Raw genomic sequence first — 10,014 nt, forward strand, 5'->3', positions numbered from 1 at the left:
TTACATTAAACCCTTCAAATCTGCCAAAAACACAATTAAGATCAAAACCTTCCAAAATACACAATCAAATGCAGGTAGACTCCTTTTCTTGGTAGAAAAGAAAACAATTTGCTTATAAAGCTTTCAACTTTAACAACAATGGAGCCAAATAAGTCTAAAAACGCAGCTTTACCTTACCAAACAACTCAAAGGCAAGCAACATTTCCTTCTTCTTGTTCCAGAGAGAAAAAAACCCACCAGTCAAACATAGACGGCAGAGAATATCAGCTACAAATATGGGAAAGAATATAAGTTAAAAACAAAGTAAAGTCATCATCTTTATTGATTAAGGATTGAAGGGTACCAGAGGCTAGCTAGTAGCTTAAGTCTTCAAATGCTTTGAAGAGCTGAGTTTTATGGGTGTCTTGGGTTTGGGTTTGCTACAGTTCTGTAATTCTCTATGTTTAGGTAATAGGCTAGCTAGGTCTCCTCTCTTTTGCTGTGTGTTGGCAGAACCCATAGATGACATCCTCTCTTTTCCTCAAGAGAAGTGGGTGGTATTGGTGATTCTAGGAACAAACCCAATTTCAATTGGCTCTATCCCATAATCAAGATAGCTGGAACAAACTGAATAATCAAGATAGCTGGAACAAACTGAAAAAGAAACACGAACTTAAACAACCAACCAAAACAAACTAATCTTGCAATATGAAAGAAGATTGAATGAATTGAAATACCTTTGTTTAACATGAAAGGATTTATTACTTCATAAGAGGTTGACAGGATTTATTACTTCATAAAAGGTTGACCCAATATCTCCCCCTTAATCCTATCATTCAAAATCTCAACCTAAATTTTCAATCTCTTCAATTACTCACTAAAAAAAATTTCAGAAATTAGAAAACCCAATTGACCAAACCAGCTTCCCTTACCATTGCTAGACAATTTCGCCAGAGATTGGAGCCAATTTGATGGTGTTTTTCTGAGGCAGGCTTGATTAAGCAACATGCATGGATGATATAACTCCCAGAAGTTGCTGGCTTGGTGAGTAGAGGCGGAGCTCCAAACGATGGTCGAGAGAGAACGGAGCTGGTGGGAATTTTAAGGTCTCATATTTTATAATCTTATTAATAACAATCACATTGCATTTGCTTTGATCCTAATGCAATCACATGTTCATTATACTTGATCTATAATAAAAACTCCCACTAATTGTTTCAGAAAAACAATTTGATTTCATCAAAAACATTTTCAAATGGAATCATGGGAAGTATAAAATTATTTGAACAAGTGCAATGAGTATGCAATTATAATAGGTCATATAGGATGATTATGGACTTGAAGTTTGATCCAACATGAGCCAATATGTTGGATTAAGGTCATGTTTGGGTGGTTGATTTTAATTATGCGTAACGATTACGGAAGTTAAACAACTAAGCTAAACTATTACACTTTGCACTTGAACTCCTTTCAAGGCTAGATGACTTCAAACTTCTTCTTCGGATCATCCTTAAGTGCCTCCATCTTCAATTGCAAGAGTGGATAAGGGACATAAAAGCTCCCACTTAAAATTAATCAAACTTGAATAAATTAAGCTAGCTACTTAGATACACAACCAAATGAATTAATTAAATTAATTACATAACCCAAGCGAATTAACTACTTTAATTACATAACCTCATTCATTCAAAATGAATAGTCGGCCAATCTCATGCTCAATTATATTAGGCCACAGTCCATAATCATCCTTTAATTAACCAAAATAATTAGGTTAATTAAACAAGCATAATTAACTCAATCAAAATAAATTAACCACTAAATTACTTTAATTTAATGCAAGTAAATTAGTTGATTGATTTAGGGTTCCTATCATCAAACTATTTGATTGATGGGACTTATCAAGTCATCAAAGTTAGTCATCACCAACCATGAGTGATTTAGGGGATGATGTCTTACATCTTACATCTGAGTGATTTAGGGAGACATGACTTCTATCTCATTCATCAACTTTTGGTGATTGAACATGCATAGAAGTCATCACCTTTCAATAGTAAAGATGACTAACTCTACCAACTATTTGGTGAGGCAAACATGGAAATGATTTTATGTCATCGCTAATTATTAGGTAAATTTCAATTCATGAATTTATGGGTCAAGAGTGAAAGCAAACAACATGAAAAATTAGCTAGTTCATAACTAGCTTAAACATGTTCCAAAGCTGGAAATAAAATTTCAGCTTTCTGTTATTCCATTGAACACTTGTTTACTTCATCTTTGAAGCCAAAAATCATGCATACCCTAAAGCATATTTAACCTAACTTGTTTCTAAGATTAACACCTTAATTGACAGACATATAGGACCCCTTAATACATATCTCATATGCATCAAAATTTTCATAAAACTTAAACCCCTTAATACATGTAATTTCTAGAAACTTTTTCTAGCTATCATAAAATCTACCTTACATCACATGCTTCATAACTTTTATGATCAGACAAATTTTATGATCTAAATTACATATTAGTCTAGGCTTAAGAAAATCACATCAACCAACATACTTAGCAATGTTTATAACATATCAAAATTAAGCCAATGGCTCTGATACCAATTGAAAGGAATGGATGGATTTCAAAACTTTTTAATTAGTGCGAAATTAGTTTAACAATTAAGCTACTAACTAAACATAAAACTCATTCCTTTAACCTATGATCTTGGCTTATTATGATATGTATATAAACATATATAGCATGCTTAGTAAAGAAGAACAAAGAGGGAGTTTATGCTCTACTCACCCTTAGAGCGTGATTTCAATCCGATCCAAGTGAACCACCAAAGTTCCTCTCCTTGATCTCTCCTTGTGTGTGTTTCCTCCACCTTGAAGCACCTTGGATTAAGAACTCCTTCTTGGTGTTACAAGTAGAGCCACAAAAGGATGTGGCCTCTAAGGATCTTCACCAATTGAATCAAGAGATGAAGAAAGATGAAAGGAAAGGAAGAAGTATGCAAGTGTTCTTCCTTCCTTGTTATAACACCAACTTGTGCAAATAGATAAAGGGAGAACTCTCTCCTACCAACTAAAAGATGATAGTGTGAAGACACACACACTTACACTCTTTGTCCATGCTTTCACCTTATATATATAATAGGAAATAACTCCAACTACTAAAAGTGAAATATTGACTTTCACAAAGCCAATACGTTGGCTGGTCCATACATGTCATTGGGTACTAAAATTCTGTCTTGGGCTTTCATTTAAGTCTCACTTAGTGAAGCCCAAGTCCACACCATAACGTACCCGACAATCGTTTAGGCCCAATAGGTTCGGTTTTACCCGAAAATCCTAATTATGTCCAAATAATAAATCTAATTAATTATTTAGTCATAACCAACTCTTGTTTAATCTTCTTCATATACAATCTCAAGGATCCACTTATATGGTGTGCAATCTCTTAGGTTCTAATTAACAAGGCAGTGAAGTTTATAGAACCATTCTATTTCGTTTACGAATCAAAAATCCATTTTGATTCTCCCTTGTTATTAAGATCATAAATGTTTATCAATCCTCGGGGACTTCACAAGTCATGAGTGACGTCTTGCAACATATCATGACTACCCTAGTTAATATAGAATTACAAATAACCTATTCAATTGGAATTCCAATACAATACGGTCATTCTCTAACACGATGTTCTAAATCACATCATTGGGGTATGGAATTGATATGTCAATCCCCTAATGTGATTTTCATTCTTATGTGATTCTTAGAATGTGATTAGAAACTTCTTTTTAATCTCATTCAATGCTTAGGCCAAAGACTCATTGAATCACATATTTGAACATACACCTTATTTACTTAAGGATAGAGATTCCTTATTGTACACTCACATGTCTCTATGACCGAATTGATTATACCAATGAATGCATCAATCATATCCATTAAGGGACATAATATTATTGCATCATCAAGAGTTAATCCACTCACTCATAAGACAACCATGGTGTCTCAGGTCAAATGACTAATTTGTATTATTACAATTTAGAGTTCAAGTTTGACATGTAAGTAAAACTTCATACAAGAACTCTAATGATCGCGTTCAGTGTACTCTTTAAGATAAGAGCACCCACATACTTGTATTAGTGTCTCTACACGAATGACAAGAGACATATCATCCTCCATATTGAGCATACATAGTAAATGCTAGTCTTTCCGGACCATCAATGTCCAACTGATAATCCTATGACTAGGAACCTTTTAGGATAAGAGTGTAAAAGAGTAAAGGTCTCACACATCTAACTCTTTGGATTACTTCCTCTTTAACTCAAATTCCTTGGACCTTGTTCAATCAAATATTAAATATAAGCAAAGAACAATAAATTTGCCCTTTTGATTAATAATAATTACATCAAAATGATTGTTTTAGGACACAATTCCTTCAAATTGGACTTGGTGATGTAGCTTTGATGATGTGAAATTAATTTATTGGTCCAAGGATGTGTCAACCAATCAGAAAATTTAAAGGAAAACCTAGATCAATACAAACTAAGAGAACTCAAGTTAATAAGATTTGGGAGAGTTCTTTAGACGTCTCACCATATATATACAAGTGATTTTGACATCAAAACCTCACCATATTCTCTCTACAATTTCGTATTCTCACTTGTTGTCTATCTAGTTTCAGGTTTTCACATCTTCAAGGAGCTTAGCCATGCCATCCACCTTCCTAGCCGTGATCACCACCTTGTGCCGCCACCTTAGAGCTGCTTGTCCTAAAAAAAGAAAAAGAAAAACATAAAAATTGAAAACTAAAAAAAAAAAATTGCGTTAACTTTATTTTAGGTTTTAGGTTTTTTTTGTTTATTTGGTTTATTTATGTAAGTGTCAAAATAAATTTTGGGTAAATATCTTCTTCAAACTTGGCTCATCTGAATAGGATGTGATGTGTAAGGTCTAGTTTGGATACGAGAAATGCTAGCAAAGGGTCTCTTCCCCTGCTAAACAAGTGAGCTGAGCTCCGCCAAAATTGTTCATCTCTTCACCTGGTCATGTCTCAAAGGAGTTACCGAAAGAAGAAGAAAGTTATCCCTAAGTCCAAAACCTTTTTGCGTCATCTTTGCTTTTGTTTTGTATTTGTTCTGAGTCTTAGGATGCCCTTTTAACTATCTAGGATGAGCTTATATCTCTGAAATAAGGCTGAAAAAGAATCACAAGATTGAGATAATATTTGATAATATTCTTTGGTTAATTATGACTTATGAAAAGCGTATGAATGTGTAGTAGATATGGCGTATGCATTAACTTTGGTATAGAATATGAACATATGAAAGAGAAGTTATGATTCATAATAAACTCTTGTGAGAATTTGAGCCATGTGCCCTTTCTTTGTTGAGTGATTATTGACACTATGCCAAAAAAGCTATCAGACGACAGAATGGTCATTTTCTGTCGTCTGATTTTTTCAGACAACACATAAATTAAATGTGTTGTCTGAATACAATAAGAAACCATACTTGTTTCATTTCGAATATATGGTCAGATTCAGACAACACTTCAACGTTGTCTGAAAAGATGGAAGTTTTATATATTGAACCCTAGCATAAATTTTAGGTTTCCCTCCAACCAGTTCAAGTCTTTTCCCTTTCAATTGCCCAAACCATATAGCTGACTAGTCAATGGGGTGGTATTCAGACAACACAGCTAAGAAATTATGTTGTTTGAATAAGGTGAGTTTGACTTTTTTTATTTTAAGTTTTTTTTGGTAGAGCAAAAAACCTTCGTGTTTTTCATTCCCACAAACATTAACTCTGTCTAAAACTCTCTCAGCAACCAAAAACTTGAAGCACACAGTGTCTTGAGGAAAACTCAGCCATCAATATCTCTTAAAACTCGGCCCATCTCTCAAATCTGAGAATCCTTACCCAAATCTAATCTCTCCCTCAACCCCGACATACTTATTGTTTGCATTCGCGTCCGGCTTAATGGAATTCTCCACCAGCGACTAAAGAGATTAGAGGAAGCTTTACTATTCTATTTTCGATTGGGTCATTGGTAAGCATTTTGCTTCATTTAGTTTATGGTTTCGATTAGGTTCAATCTTTCATTTTAGGGGTTTTCTGGAAATTGATTTGGGGTTTCCTTGTAAATTCGGTTTAGTTGTTAGGCCTTTCTTCAATTTGGGGTTGGGGAATATATATGTATATATGTATCTATACATTTTGAAGATGTAAAGAACTCGTCATGTTTGATTTGGTTTCAATCTGATCAAAAAAGTTGTCTGGTTTCATGCTATCTATTTTGTAATGCCTTGCAGTTACTCGAAACAATAAGGCAATATGTATTCTCGTTATTCATTCTTAGGACCTTTGTTCAGGTTTAGCAGTTGTAGGATGTATGGCTGAAGGCCAATTTTAGAGTAATCTGAGAAAGATGAGGTTAAAGTTCAATGAGCTTTCATAAGTGCAGAACTGATTAGAGAGCTTTCATGTACTGATTCTCAACTTCAATGGTGTGCTGTAGAGACTATTTTAAGGCTTCCAACTGCTATTTTCTATTGGTACATGCAAGTTTCTAGTTCTTGCTTGTATTTATTAGTTAGGAATTGTGAATGCAAGGCTTTATAAGTCAGAAATATCGGGGTGGGCAGCTAATTAAATGATTGTGCATGATTTTGTATATGCTCTGCATAGTTGTGAACCATGTATGGTTTATCTGAATACTTATACAGAGTGTGTTGAGTGCTTATCTTAATATCTCATATAGCACTCATGTATAGCCTTTACATGTGTGTCTTCTTGTATCACATGTTTTGTCTTTTAATTTTCTGTGCCATCTGTGTTTTTTCCTAGAGTACGTGCACTAATTGGATTTACCTTGGTACTGAAGTTTGAGGAGAGGATTGGTAATTCAATTTACTTTTGTGATTCTTGCTTTTGGTTTTCTGTATTTAAAAGCTGAAGTTTATTGGACAGTAGAGTAGGGTAGCCATGGTTTGGACCTTATAGGTTATCAAATAGAATAACATTAGGTGGTCATATATATATATATATATATATATGCCCATTATTTGTCATGCCCCTGATTTTTAAACACAAGTAAAAATCGATATATAATTGATACGCTCAAAGCAAGCGCATAATTTAACCCTGAAAACATCGTTAGTAGTATAAGCAAATAGGGATCGTTCTATTCCGGGGATTGAGGGTACACCTGTCATTGTCAAAAAAAAACAAATAAAGAATTAAAATAATAAAGTAAAAAGTATTATGTACAAAAATAAAATAAAGAATAAAAATATATACAAGTTAATATAAAAAGGGGGGTTTTGAGATTATAGAATTGGAATTAAAATTAAATGAAATAAAGAAAGTGTAAAAACACATATACAAGGGTGGAACACAAGAAACAAAGATCAAAACTACAATCATATGAATGAAATCCAATTACAATTCTTATAGTTGATTATCTATGTCATGAGAAATAAGTTGACCATGTGAAACATTCGAAGCAAATGATTTCCCATATTTTACTTTCCTTGAATATTTAATCTAAGTGAAAGCACCTAAATTAAACTTATTGAACATGCAATCATAGTCTAGAAAACTAGCTAATCAAGAACACATTCAATGCATGAAGAACAAAGAAAGGATGTCAACCAAAGTGCACAACCTAGTATGAAAAAGTCCATCTATTTGCAATCCTCCTTAATTGATTTCGACTTTTGTCCAAAACCTTTACTACTTAAATCTAGCACCAATTACATGCATATATCCTAAGTTGGCCATCAAAGAACACATACATATAAAAGTTTTCCATAATCCAAAATCAATTAAGCAATCTCACATAAGCAACATAAAAATCAACATAAAGAAATCACAATTTTTATTCAAACATAGAAATTGGGCTTAAACTTTGCCCTTAATGTTATTGTTAACTAGAAACAAATTCCTACGAAATTAAATAAGGAAAAAGAATGAATTACACCGTGAGTTGGAGATGGAGATGGAGTGCTTGAAACGTTGTGTCACGCCCCGGATTTTGAATGATAAATTCAAATCCGAAACCTGAATAATTACAATTACAAAAAAAACAAATCTCGAAACTTCGAGTTCATTATTACAATTCACTCTCACAATATATTATAAAGCTCAAATGAGCATAACACACCTCACAACTTACAATTGTTGTAAAACTCTAACAATTGCTCTAACCGCACGATCACCGTCCTGGTTCTCCTGTCCTGTAGGATTACCCGCTACACAATTTGAATAGTGTACCGGGAGTTGCAACAACACAAAACCCGGTAAGCTTTTTACAGCCAGTATGAGTAAACAAGAAAGAACTGTTGATTTATTAGATTTCAAGACTACCACAAACCCACGTTACTTTCTCACTCTCATATATATATATAGACACTTATGAGTTACTCTCAATTTAGCTCATAAGATCACTCACTCTCATATATATATGTAGACACTTATGAGTTACTCTCAATTTAGCTCATAAGATCCCTCACTCTCATATATATATATAGACACTTATGAGTTACTCTCAAATTCGCTCATAAGATTTCCCAACATTTGGTAGACAGACTCATATATATATATAGACCCTTATGAGTTACTCTCAATTTCCCTCATAAGGTTACCATATATATATTGACACTTATGAGTTACTCTCAATTTCACTCATAAGGTCACTCCACATTTGGCAGACAGACTAGAGCTCTAACTGAACGTAACCACTCGTCCGGCCACAGACGTGATTACGATTTAATACTATTAATAACCACCAGCCCGGTACGAGAGCGTGATTCACTAATAGATGCCATGGTCACCTCGTGACCTAGTGATCTCCACAGATCACAACAATTTATTGTTCCTCAACAATAAAACTCAACACCTCTCACAATATATTGTTTCTCAACAATAAACTCAATATCTCTCACAATATATTGTTTCTCAACAATAACTCAACACAACTCCAACAATACATATTATTTCACGTAATAATATATATACAGACATTCACACAGGAATGTCTAGTAACACCAACAATAGTTCATATGATTGCAACAAAATAAAGCAATTAATTGTATTGGGTTCGTAATATGAACCACGTGAGGTTTACTCACCTCGATAATCCCGCTGCGTCTTCAATTCAGCTCAAAATACGATCCACAATCGTCCACCAACTCAAACCGTCAATCACCTAGTCCAATAATGATCTTGACTTAGCCAACAACTCAAATATGTAATTAAACGACGATCCAACGCTCAGATTCAAATTAAACGATGATCCAACGGTCGGATCTGAATTTAATGATGATCCAACGGTCGGATCCTCACGGATCGCCTTTAGGATCATCCTCCAAAATTATCACGAAGATCCAACGGTCAGATCTTCCTGAATCGCCTTTACTAACATCTCCACAAAATTATATGAAAATCCGACGGTCAGATTCTCACGAATCGCCTTCCGAATCACTATTTCTCAATTATACGAAGATCCAACGGTCGGATCTTCGCCCGTGACCTCACAAGGTCACCGGGACAGTCATACGATCAACATATCCAAAATTGAAGCAAAACCGATGGTCAGATCTTCACAGATCGTAAACCGAAGATAAACGTAAAAACGTTAAATAGTAACGTCAAAACGTAAATCCACTATTTATCAACTTTTTCTAACATGACCATGTTATATATCAAAACGCTCGTATGGATGCATAGATCATCGCCTAGATAATGAAAACTCGAAATATGGTCTGATGCGCCGCCACAAGCGGTGGTCAGTGGGCGGTCAACGCGGCGGTCAACGCCGGTCAACCACCTCAGATGGCAAAGTGACCAACTACAAACTGGTTCAAAATGAAAGGGTGATCGACTTCCATACCTGGAGCTAAGTCTGGTTTGGCCTAGATCGTCCTAGATCAAGCGTTGAAGTTGGATTAATCTCGTGCGTCTGATCAGATTCAGATTAAATCAGGGACGTCGAAAAAGTCAAACCATGATCTAGCGTTCTATACACAAAATCGTGA

The sequence above is a fragment of the Rosa rugosa genome, chromosome 1 (assembly GCF_958449725.1).
Source record: "Rosa rugosa chromosome 1, drRosRugo1.1, whole genome shotgun sequence".
In the NCBI taxonomy this organism is placed as follows: Eukaryota; Viridiplantae; Streptophyta; class Magnoliopsida; order Rosales; family Rosaceae; genus Rosa; species Rosa rugosa.